At 37.2% G+C, this 13,612-nt stretch overlaps 1 pseudogene; it reads left to right on the plus strand.

The window, feature by feature from the left end:
* The first annotated feature begins 5,542 nt into the window (after nucleotides 1-5,542).
* On the plus strand, nucleotides 5,543-8,423 carry LOC140532175 (acetyl-coenzyme A synthetase, cytoplasmic pseudogene; annotated as a pseudogene).
* Nucleotides 8,424-13,612: the final 5,189 nt, after the last annotated feature.

Below are 13,612 nucleotides of genomic sequence, written 5' to 3' on the forward strand. Positions count from 1 at the left end.
TCCCAGCATCACCCTCCTAGAAGTGCTTTTACTCCAAGTAGTCCCTCCGATGATCAGAAACTACGGCTGTCCTCTTTGCCTTGGAAGTGAAATCATGGACTCTGCTCCCCTACAAGTTCCCACAGTCAGCAGGGTACCTGCCCCTTGGTTACCACACACACCAGACGTATTTTAGCTCTTTCTACCTGAAGTCACAGCCTGGGACTACACCAAGTCAGCATAACTGTGATTGGTGGCTCTCAGACAGTAGAAAACCCTAGACACTGTTGATGAAGTGAAAGTTTCTGAGGCTGAGGTTGTTTCCCAAACCCACCTGCCCTCAGGGCTTAGTTTTTATTGATTCTGTAGAGTCAACCTGGAAGTATTTATAAATCACTTAGGCAAAGCTCTACCCCTGGAGGCCAAGTCTTTCCTGAGGGTCTTCTCAAGTTGTCTTAGCACAAATACTTTGCCTCATTTCCTATTAATTTCTGCTGCTCTATGTTCTTTTTGAGTCAATATCTTATTTTTGTGTGTGTAGAGAGTTGAAAGTTTTCTGACCTACTCCATTATTTTCGCAGAATCCTCTCCTTCCCTAGAATATGATGTGGGGTTGGAAGGATTCATAGTGTCTCTTTTCTTTCATAAAATCTCAAGAAATCCATTAATCAGAAACATCTATGGCACAAATGACTACTTTATATTTTAGAGAGGAAGAACTATACCTTAGGGATGTTCATGTACTTGACCACCTGGTGTAGTAACAAGAGCATTCCACACTACCATTAACTGGCTTTTTAATTGTCTCTTTACCTCCCTGAGACTCAGTTTCTTCATCTATAAAATGGAAATCCCTTCTAATTCTAAGTTCTCTGGTTAATGTCTAAGACATAATATGAGTGTTGTTAAGATGTCTGAAATGAATCCTTAATAGAAATCTAAAGAGTAAGTACCTGAAAGTCCCATATTCCTCTTGGTGTCACATCACTTGTCATCCATTAGTCAGTCATCTTTGCAGCAAAACTTTCTTCTCTCTAGTTGGGATATCAAGGCAAAAATAGAAATACGATGATTTATTTACTTCTCTTCACAAGCTTTATGTGCAAATTCAGGAAAATGAACAAGGGAAGAAAATGGCAAGAACTAAGCCCTAAAGTAATAAAACAACCTAATATTCCCCACCTTGATATTCAAAGGGGAGATATAGTGGGTGCTTCCATAGAAATTTATGTGTTCTGTTAGTTGATGTTTGCTTGGGGCTTACCTGCCATGTTTATGATCAGCAGGCTAGTTGTGAAAACATTGTAAGGGAATTCAGATTTCAGCCACTTTGAAACACTACTGTTTGTGAGAGGAACAAGACATTCTGACAAGTGTTTTGCTTGCCACAATTTCTGCATTTTTTTATAAGAAAAAGTCATGCTTTTCCCATCATTTGTAAGTCACCTTACTCCAGGATATATTGCAAATGCTCCAAAAGTGGAATTTTTCAGAATATGCAAATTCAGCATCTCTAAGAGAGCAAAACAGCATCTCATTCCAAAGCAGCCTTCCTGGGGGATGGAGGGAGGTGGACAGCTTCAATATAGAGAGAAATACAAGCAGGACCAAAGTGGGTCAGGAATATTTGTTAATATTTCTCCTTTGTCAAATATGGTCATTAAAATAAATTAATAGGTTGGGGGACATTAGATGGGAAGTTCAATTGCAGCTAATCAAAAAGGAGCACTTATCCTTAGCATATAATTCATCTATGTCTGCAGGTCACATTCAACCTATCTCTACTTATTAATGTTCAATACAATACTGTCCACTTGTGTACAGTCTCTTCTTTTCTTGTTATGGAACATATTTTTCTTCTTGATATTCAAAATTATCAAATTTATCTATGACAAATGTCAAGTGAAAGAGAGCAAATGACAAAGATTTTGAAGACAGCTATTCTCATCTAGGTCATTTAAGATTCTCATCATGTCTTAGATATATTCTAGCTATTTCATATAATTCTTTTCTTTCTAATTCCAAGGCTTTCTCCACTCTCTGCAGCAGTTGGTGCATTGCCAAACTCTATGAAAATCTGCTTGCAATGTTAAGAACATGTGGAAAAATTATGTGTTTTTGTCACACCCTATTAAATGGTATTCAAAACACAATGCCCCAGAAACTAAAATGATTGTAGGTTTTACAATCCTTTTCAGGCTAATGGAAACAATTTAGTACCATGAATGAAAACACAGCTAGTGCAGCTGTGGGAATCTTAAAAGTGCTCAGCTCAGCACTGTTCTGGCTAAAGTAGGATAAAGTAGTTAAAGTTCAGATGGATTCCAGTCTTCTGTATATTCGACATCATTTCCGATTAATAACTTCAAAGTTTCCAGCATTCCTCTTAAAATAATTATTTCTTTGACAGTCCTCATTTGCATATTTAAACTTTACTGAACCTTGGTGGCATCAGCTGAGATGTGAAATGAATCAAAGAGTCTTCCCTTATCCATATTGTTATTATTTTTCCATATACCTTAAAAATAAGTAACTTGGCTAAATCTGAAAGAGGTAGGAAATGCAGTTAACACATACTTTCTCTTAAAGAATTCCAGGATAGCTTAATATTATACAACTGGTTTAGAAATTCTCCCTTGCCTCCAGCACATGCACACACACACACACACACACACACACACACTCACACACACACACACACACACACACATCCCCAAAACATCATATATTACTAGACTTCAAAAAGAACAACTTGAGGTCTGGAAGAGAGAATTTCACCTTCGTTCATAGTCTGCAGTTCAAAATGTAATGGAATAGTAAGGATATTTTAATTTGAAAAAGAGATTCTTCTTTATCAGGTTGATCAGCAATTCCAAACTCATGAGCTCCATCTCACAAGGCAAATCCCATACACAAGCACATATCAGGAATTACTCCTCATTTCATCATTACCTGCAGTGTACACTTCTTTTGGAGAAAAAAAAATCAGTAAATAAGTCATTAGCTTAAGGGACTTTTGGATAGTCTTTAGAAAACAAGGGTGCAGCAGACGAAAACTACTTATAGAAGCCAAATAGTGACTAGAAGACTGAGGGGCAAGAAGGAGGAGTGGGTGGAGGAAAACCTAGTGCAAAGAGAAAATGGTGATAAACTAAACCCAACCAAAACAAAAAAAAAAGTCCTTTTCAAAGTAAGCTGTTGATGAAAAAGCAGCAGTAATAAAACTGCTTAATTCCTTCCAGTGTCTCAAGGGAGAAATCTAAACCATTTGAGAATTGATAGAGAGAGAAATGTAGCCAGTGATGTACTTGTCAGTAAGAGAAAGCTAGGGAAACCAAATTAGTAATTTTACTATCCGTGATTGCCAGGAACTGACAGGTGTTCAGTTTCCTATTGTTCTGAAAGGCTGCCAAATACAGCAGCTTAATATTCATCTCTTCTTCACGGTGTGGGGGAAAACAGCTGTCTCATTGGTTCAGGCTACAAATAAAAAAATAAGCCAGGTTCATGTCCCTTTTCTACCATTAAAAAAAAAAATCACGTGATCTAAGAACAAGTACACTGCACTTAGCACTATTGTGGGGGGAGGGGAGGAATTTTTTTTCATAGTGACTCCAAAATATTCTTGTAAATGTGATGTTGTAAACTAAAGTTAAATAAAAGCAGGAAAAATATCAGGATTTGATTATTTTAGATCAAACAACAGATCAACAATAGATACTGTAAGTCCTTTTGTTTTCATATCATAGAATTTTATAAATAAATCCTTTGAACACAAAGGATTTTAGGTCTTATAATGACACTGAGTTTTTCTGTCTTACATGACATTGAGGATAAATTCCGTTAGGAAGGGAGCAAAAATCCTCACTGGATTTATAGTGTATCAGATATGATAGGCTGTAAGATTTAAAGTACTGCAATTGGCTTCTTTGTGTCAAGACAAAGTAGGGTATCAAAGGTTCTAGAGAGCTAGCTGAGACTAGATCTTTTCAACATAAGGCAATAGGTAGAAGCCATTTGAAATCTGTCTAGATTGATAATTCAGAAAACACCAATTGTGTCTATATTATTTGTATTTATAAAAAAAATATTTACATCCATTACCAAGATAACCAGGGTTGCAAAGGTCATTTAAAAAAATACCCTCCTCATTCATGAGTGGAGATGACTTTTCAATGTTCTATGCTTGCATAAGGAGCAGAGTTGGCAAGAGCTTAGGAGAAGAGAAACCTTGATCATCTAGTCTTCCAGATTTGAGAAAATAGACCCCTGGTTCTAGATAAAGACTCTGAGAAGAATACAACATGTAGATGAGTTAGTACGTCACATCCCTATCCCCAGCTACCAAAAACTTCAAAGAATTTTTCCCTGGGTGAAATATGAAACTTTCCTTCCTCCCACTCTCTTTTATTTGAGCTGAGATATGTGGGAGAGCTCATTTACCCTGTATATTGTCTGGTCTACTCTCTTCTGATTTCTGCTTGCTAGCTACTAGGATAGATATGAATATTTGCTATTAGCTACGTGTGATATTTGTGTAACTGGCATTTCGTAGGAAAGAAGTCAAGCCAAGGCTATATAGCTCAGATAACTCTTTCCGCATTAAGGAAGAGCAATCAGAGGCTCAACTTCAAGCTAAAGGTTATTTCCTTCAATTTAACAATATTTAGAGAAGTAAATAGATATATTTATAGCCTGATATTCCTTCTTCTATGGGAAAAAAATGAGAAAACAATACAGTGGGAACATATACATTGATCTGCATGCTTTATCATAGTGTTGTTGAGAAGAACTGAAACATTTGAAGTTGATCATCACCAAATTTTCAAAATGTTGCCATACTTCTGTACATGTAGTTCCTTTTCCCTTTTTTATGATCTCTTTGGGATACAGACCTGGTAGTGATAGTGAGGGATCAAAGAATATGTACAGTATGGTTGCTCTTTTGGCATAGTTTCAAATTGCTCTTCAGAATAGTTGCATCAGTTCACAACTCCATCAACAGTGTATTAGTGTCCTAATCTTCTCACATCCTCTACAGTATTTTTGTTATGTTTAATTGTGTTTTGTTTTTCTCCTGATTTCTCACACTCATTATAATTCTTCTATGCAACATGACTGGTATGTAAATATATTTAATAAGAATGCATATGCAGAGACCATATAAAATAGTTTGCCATCTTGGGGAGGGAGGAGGAGAAAATTTAAAACTTGTGGGAATGTATGTTGAAAACTGTAAACATATAAATTAGGAGAGGAAGAAAACAATTTGTTAAACATTAGAATTTGGGGGCAAGTGGAAGCTAATGACTCTATGAGACATCGAAAATAAGTCAAACAAAGTCAAAAGAATGTAAAAATAGAAGAAAATGCAAAATACCTCATTGGTAAAACAACTCACCTGGAAAATAGGTTAAGGAGACATAATTTCAGAATTATTAGTCTACCTGAAAACTATCATCACAGAAAAGAAGATGGACAGCATGTTTCAAGAAATTATTGGACTGGCGAGAGGGTGCTGGGGTAGCTGGACAGTGACAGAGATGGTCTGAGACTAGGTGAGATGGGGCTGTCTGAGAAAAGGAGCAGTAACAGGAATGGGAGTCGAATGGGAGCTGGACTGGGGAGCAGATGCGGAGCTAGTCCTTGCCACCAGAGCTCAATCACACAGCACACATCCCCTCAATGGCCTGCTATCAGAAACTGCATGGGTGCTTGGTGCTTGAGCCTCCAGAGTTTTGGGGAGATATTTCTAAGAAATTTTACTGGAAGGCCCCATGTTCTTGCCTCTTCCTTCAGTGTAAGTTTGTGTAAGGGAAGATTTTCAATGAATTGATGAAGGGAGCAACCACCAACATGTACTACAACATGCTAGACTAAAATGTTAATGAGAAGAAACTTGGAGACCCAGGGGCCTTTTACTGGGAAGCCAATGAGCCTGGATAAGTCACCCAGACCCTCTACCAAGAGTTCAGGACCCAGGTGCGTTGGTGTGCTAATGCCCTCTGGAAGTAGGGCATTTGGAAAGGTGACCTTGTATCCATTTACATGCCCATAATTCTGGAGCTGGTGGTGGCCATGCTTGCCTATACTTATCTTGATACATTGCATTCTATTGTATTTACAGGCTTCTCAGCTGATTCGCTATGTGACCAGATCCTGGACTCAAGCTGTAGCCTCCTTATTACATCAGATGCCTTCGACAGAGGAGAGAACCTAGTGAGCCTGAAGGAACATGCAGATGAGGCCCTGTACAAATGCCAGGAGAAGCGTTTCCCTGTGAAGAGTTGCATTGTAGTCAAGCACCTTAGCCAAACAGAGCTGGATATGGGTGATTCTCCCAGCCATTTCTCACACATACACATTGAAGATGCCATGCCAGTACTTGCAGATCCCCTGAAATCAGGGGGTTGACCTGTGATGGCAGGAGATCCTGGGGAATGCAGGGAAGCAGTGTGAGCCCAAGTGAAGCAGAGGACTCACTGTTCATCCTTTATACCAGTGGCTCCACTGGCAAACCCAAGGGAATGGTACACACAATAGGGGCACCTATGCTCTACACAGCCTCCTCTTTCAACTATGTCTTTGAATTCCATGAGGATGATGTGTTTTGATGCACAGTAGATATCAGATAGATCACTGGGCACTCTTATGTCACCTATGGGCCTTTGGCTAATGGGGTTACAAGTGTCCTATTGGAGGAGACCCCCACATACCCTGATGTGAGTCACATGTAGAATGTTGTGGACAAGTGTAAGAGGTGACCAAGTTCTACACAGCACCCAGTTATCTCCCTACTCATGAAGTTTGGGAATGAGCCCATCACCAAATATAGTTGGACATTCCTGCAGGTATTATTGACAGTGGGTGAACCCATCAATCCAGAAGCTTGGCTATGGTACTACTGTGTGGTGGGAGACCAGCACTGCTCTACTGTGGATATCTTCTGGCAAACAGAGACTGGTGGCCATAAACTGATCCTTCCACCTGGTGCCACACCCACGAAGCTGTTCTGTGACTTTCTCATTCAGTGATCTTGAATGAGTCTGGGGAAGAGCTAGAAGGAGACGCAGAAGGAAGGAGAAGCAGTACGTTACCTGGTGTTCAAGCAGTTCTGGCCTGAGATCATTGTGAGGTCTGTGGGAACCATGAGTGCTTTGAGTAGACCTTTTTTGGGAACTTCCCAGGTTATTATGTAACAGGACAATTGTCAGTGGGATGAAGATGGCTACTACTGGATCACAGGCTGGAATGAAGACATGTTCAAGATGTCTGGTCACCTACTGAGCACAGCAAAAGTGGAGTTAGCACTGGTGAAGCACAAGGCCATTGCTGAGGTAGCCATGGTCAGCCACCATCACTCTGTAAAGAGGTAGTGTCTCTATTGCTTTGTCACTCTCCAGGAGGGCCATAGCTTCACCCATACCCTCATTGAGGAGCTCAAGAAGCAGATTAGAGAAAAAAGTCAGCCCCGTTGCCACCCTGGATTACATCCAGAATGCATCTGCCTTGACCAAAACACTGTCAGGGAAGATCATGAGGCAGGTACTGAGGAATATTGCACAAAATAACCATGACCTGGGGCATATATCCACTGTGGCTGACCAGTCTGTCATCAGTCATCTTTTCAGCCACCTCTGCCAGACAGTTCTATGAACTAAGGTTCCACCCACAGCTCTTTCTCCAAACATCTCTGCTCAACAATCCAAAGTTGTGTCCAACTTGCCACCCCTTGCCAACTATCACCCAGGAGTACTATCAGGAGATGTAGCTTGTATTCTCAGGGGCAAAAGATGCGGGGCAGGGCCTAGCACCTACTGGCATTGACAGCCAAGGTACAAGACAGGCTGGACCTCTTTCTCTAGGCCTTGCTAGAATCTGGAGCTTCTGCTAGAGTCAGACAATGGAGGAGAGTTGGGAGTGGGAAGGGAGCTGGAGCCCTGGCAATGAGGGCAAGTCCACATTCAGCTGGACTAGAGTGTTCAGCTAGCCTGGACCACAGGCCCTTCCTCAGGAGCACCAGCTCTTATATTAGATCTGTTTTTAGAAATTGTTCATTATTTGCAGCTTGTGAAACATGATTTAAAGAAAAACAAAAGCAAAATTCTGCTCCCTTTATTTGTGGAGACTTCAGGAGAAAGAAAGTATGTCCACAAATTCCAGAGGCCACTGACCAGAAGTCAATTAACTTGACCACCTCGAAGAACTGAAACTCTTCCATTTTCTTGGACCCCATTGATATTTTCTCCCTGGAACAGAAAAATTCAGGGCCCCATGATGTTCAGGTCAGGAAAAGTGATGGGCCATTGTTAGAATTTGCACTGAGCTCAGATTTGTTTCCTTTCTCCATCACACTGTCAGTGGGACTGAAAAATCCCGATTGTAGTAATAAAGTTTCTAAAGCGGAAAAAAATATATCAAGGAAAACTACTCTGAATTCCTAGAACCAGAGGGCAAAATAGTCATTGAAAGAATCCACCAATCACCTCCTGAATACAATTCCAAAATGAAAATGCCAAGAAATATTATAATCAAATTCCAGAATTATCAGGTCAAGGAAAAAATGATGCAAGCACCCTGAAAGAAACAATTTAAATATCATAGAACCGTAGACAGAACTATGCAGAAGCTTGCAGCTTCTACATTAAAAGAAAGAGGGTTTGGAATATGATATATTCACAAAGGAAAGAAACCTGGAACAAAACCAAGGATCAACTACCCAGCAAAATCCAGCATAATCTTTTAGGGAAAGAGATGGACATTCAATGAAACAGGGGACTTACAAACCTTCCTGATGAAAAGACCAGAGCTCAACAGAAGATTTTATTTTCAAATACTGGATACAAGAGAGGCATAAAATGGTAAACAAGAAAGAAACAAAAACTTATTCAATAAGTGCAATCTGTTTCCATCCATAGATGGGAAGATGATACTTGTAAACCATGAGAACTGTATCTTTATTATGACATTTAGAAAGGGTATACAAAGACAGATGGTGTGGGTATAAGTTGACTTTATATGAACATGAAAATCTAATTAAAAGGTGAAAAGTGATTGTACTGAGAGAAGACAAAAGGAGGAGACAGATAAAGGCAGAAAATTATATCACATGAAGAGGAACAAAGACCTATTATAATAGACGGAAACAAGGGAGATGAACATTGTTTGACTTTACTGTTATCATAAATGTCTCAAAGAGGAAATAAAATACTCAGTTAGGTATAGAAATCTAACTTATCCTATAGGAAAGAGGTGTGGAAATGGGAAAGAAAAGGAAGAGGTGGCTAGATGGGAGGAAAGAAGTAGTAGTGGAAAAGGGAAAGTAAAGGGAAGGGTCTGTAGAAACAAGGACAGTTTGAAGGAAGTGGTGGTTAGAAACAAAACATTAGTGAGGAGGGAAAAGGGGAAAAGAGAGAGAAAAGAATAAGCATGAGGGGAAATAAGATGGAGATGAAGACAATAGTCATAAATATGAATGTGCATGGGATGAACTGTCTCATAAAATGGAAGCAAATAGCAGAGAAGATTGAAAACCATAATCCTGCGATATGTTCTTTATAAGAAACACATTTAAAGCAAAGGGATACAAACATATGCTTTAGTTGAAATAAAAAAAAGTAGCAATCTGCATTTCAGATGAATCAAAAGCAAAAATAAATCTAATTTAAAAAGATAAGGAAGGAAACTATATTCTGCTAAAAGGTGTCATAGACACTGAAGTAATATTGTTACTAAACATATATGTATTAAGTGGCATAGTATCCAAATTTTTAGAGAAGAAGTGAGGGAAGTTGCAGGAAGAAATAGATAACAAAACTCTACTAATGGGGGACTTTAAGCTCCCCCTCTCAGAACTAGCTAAATCTAGCCACAAAATAAACAAGAAAGAAGTAGAAGAGGTGAATAGAATTTTATAAAAGTTAGATATGGTAAGCCTATGGAGAAAATTGAATGAGAATAGAAAAGAATATACCTTTTTTTTCCTCAGTGGTACATGGCACCTACACAAAAATGGACCATGTACTAGGGCATAAAAACCTAACAATGCAATGTAGAAAGGAAGAAATATTGAATGACTGTTTTTCAGGTTTTGTGGCAGTATAAAATTACATGTAATAAAGGACCAGGGAAAGATAAACTAAAAATTAATTGAAAATGAAATGATCTAATCCTGAAGAATGAGTGGACCAAACAGCAAATCATAGCAATAATCAATAACTTCATACAAGAGAATGACAATAATGAGACAACGTACCAAAATTGATGGGATACAGTGAAAGCAGTTCTGAGGGGAAGATTTACATCTTTAAACGCTTTCATGAATGCAATAGAGAAAGAGAAGATCAATGTATTGAGCATAAAACTAAAAGAGCTAGATAAAATAAACTGAAAATACCCAATTAAATGCCAAATAAGAAATTCTGAAAATCAAAGGAGAGATTAATAAAATTGAAATTAAGAAAACTATTGAATAAATAAAACTAAGAGCTGGTTTCATGGAAAGATCGATAAAATAGGCAAACCTCTGGTTGATTTGATTAAAGAAAAAAGAAGAAAACCAAATACCAGTATCAAAAATGAAATAGGTGAATTAACCACCAAATGAAGAGAAAATTAAAGCAATATTTACGTGCTGTTTTGCTCAACTGTATTCCAATAAATTTGACTATCTTAGTGAAGTGGATGGATATTTACAAAAATTTAAATTGCCCAGATTAACAAAAGAGGAAATAAAATACTTAAATAATGCCATTTCAGAAAAAGAAATTGAACAATCCATCAATGAATTCCCTAAGAAAAATCTCCAGGGACAGATGGATTTGCAAGAAAATCAAAACATGATCAAACATTATAGGAATAATTAATTCCTATAATAGATAAACTATTTGGGAAAATAGGTGGATAAGGAGTCCTATGAAATTCTTTTAGGATACATATATGGTGTTGATAACTGTACCAAGAAGAGCCAAAACAGAGAAAGAAAATTATAGACCAATTTCCCTAATGAATATAGATGCAAAAACTTTAAATAAAATATTAGCAAAGAGACTGCAGCAATGTTTCAGGAAAACGATGCACTATGACTAGATAGGATTTATAGCAGGAATGCAGGGCTGCTTCAATATTAGGAAAGCTATCAGCACGATGGATCATATAAAAAAACTAACATAAATCATATGATTATCTCAATAGATGCAGAAAAGCTTTTTGACAACATACAGCACCCCATTCCTATTAGAAACACTGGAGAACAAAAGAATAAATGGAGTCTTCCTTAAAATGATAAGTAACATCTATCCAAAACCATCAGCAAGTATTATATGTAATGGGGAAAAGCTAGAAGCATTTTCAATAAGGTCAGGGGTGAAATAAGGATGTACATTATCGCTACTGTTATTCAATATAGTACTTCAACTTTTAGCTTTAACAATAGTAGAAGAAAAAAGAAATTGAAGGATTAGAAGTAACCAATAAGAAACCAAATTATCTATCACTTTTCAGATGATATGATATACTCAAAGAATCCTAAAGAATCAAGTAAAAGATTACTTGAAATAAAAAAATTTAGCAAAGTAGCAGGATATAAAATAAAATCCCATAAATCATCAGCATTTCTATATATAACTAACAAAGTCAAATAGTACTCACTATTTAACAAAAACTACTGGGAAAACTGGAAAATAATGTTTCAGAAACTAGGCATAGACTACTGTCTTACACCATATACCAAGATTAACTAAAACTGGTACACAATTTAGATGTAAAGGCTGCTACAGGTAAGCAAACTAGAAAAGCAAGGAATAGCTTACCTGTCAGATTTATAGAGAATGAAAGAATTTATGACCAAACAAAAGATAGAGAACATTCTGAAATGCAAAATGGATAATTTTGATTATATTAAATTAAAAAAAATTTGCACAAACAAAACCAAAGTGTCCAAGATTAACAGCGAAGCACAAAGCTGGGAAGTACATTTTACAACTAGTGTCTCTTATACAGGCCTCATTTCTAAAATATATAGAGAACTGAATCAAATTTATAAGAATAAAAGTCATTCTTCAATTGATAAATGGTCACAAGATATGAATAGGCATTGTGTAGTGAAAAACTTAAAGCTAACTAAAGTCATATAAAAATGTTCTAAATCACTATTTATTAGAGAGTGCACATGGAAACAACTCTGTGGTACCACCTCACATCTAGCAGATGGACTAACATGACAAAACAGGAAAATGATAAATATTGGAGAACATGTGGGAAAATTGGGACACTAATGAGTTGGAGTTCTGAGCTGATCCAAACAATTTGAAGAGCAATTTGGAACTATGCTCAAAGTGCTATAAAAATGTGTATACCCTTTGACCTAGCAATGCCACTTCTTGGTCTGTATCACAAAGAGATCATAAAAAACTGAAAAGGATGCATATATTAAAAATTTTATAGCAACTCTTTTTTGTGGTGGTCAAAAATTGGAAATTCAGGGGAAACCTATCTATTGGGGAATGGCTTGAGCAAGTTATGGTATATGAATGCAATTAATTTTGATAGACTTAGCTCTTCTTACCAGTGCAAGGTTCTAAGAGAGTTCCAAAAGACTCATGATGGAAAACGCTATCCAGATCCATAAAAAGAACTTTGCTATGGTGTCTGAATGCAAAGCATATTATTTTCTCTTTTTTGTTTGTTTCTCATGGCTCCTCCCATTGGTTCTAGTTCTCTTTTATAACATGCCTAATGTGAAAATATGTTTCATATGAATGTATATGTAGAGCCTGTACCAAATGACATGCCTTCTTGGGGGAGGGTTGTGAGAGGAGGTAGATAAAATTTAGAATTAAAAATCTTAAGGAAGCGAATGTCAAAAACTAAAAATTAGGTATTTGATATTTTATATTTCAAAATGCTATCTCTTGTATGTTCGTGAATTTGTTCTCTCCCCACAGTTCTAACAAATAGTTTATTTCTTGGTCTTCTAATTTGCTTGTGGTTTATATTCCTTTCTGTTTCCATTCAGTTTTCTCCAAAAGTCTGGAATATCTAATCTTTCCAATATTCTACTTATGTCCTTAATTTCTTCCTTGTTTATATTTGGTTGGATTTATTGAGTTCTGGGAGGATACGGTTGAGGACTCCTACTGCTATGGTTTGGCTGTCTATTTCTTCCTGTAATTCAATTAATTTTTCCTTTTAAAAATGTGGATTCTATATCACTTGGTGTGTATATGTTTAGTATTGTGATTGTTTCACTGCCTCTGGTACCTTTTAGTAAGATATAGTTTCTTTCCTCGTCTGTTTCAATTAGATATATTTTTGCTTTTATTTCCTCCAAGATCAGGATTGCTACACCAGATTTTTTTTTTTACTTTACCCTGATGTGTTAGATTCTTCTCCAGTCCCTTTCCTTTACTCTTTGTTTCTCCACTTCAAGTGTGTTTCTTGTAAACAACATATTGTAGGATTCTTGTTTTTTATCCACTCTGTTATCTGCTTCCATTTTATGGTAGAATTAATCACATTGATATCCACAGTTATAATTATTACCTGGGCATATCCCTCCATCCTATTCTTACTCCTGTTTTTTTTTCTCTCTCTCTCTCTTTTTTCACCCTTTCTCTCCTCAGCATTCTGTGTC

The sequence above is a fragment of the Notamacropus eugenii genome, chromosome 3 (assembly GCF_028372415.1).
Source record: "Notamacropus eugenii isolate mMacEug1 chromosome 3, mMacEug1.pri_v2, whole genome shotgun sequence".
Classification (NCBI taxonomy): domain Eukaryota; kingdom Metazoa; phylum Chordata; class Mammalia; order Diprotodontia; family Macropodidae; genus Notamacropus; species Notamacropus eugenii.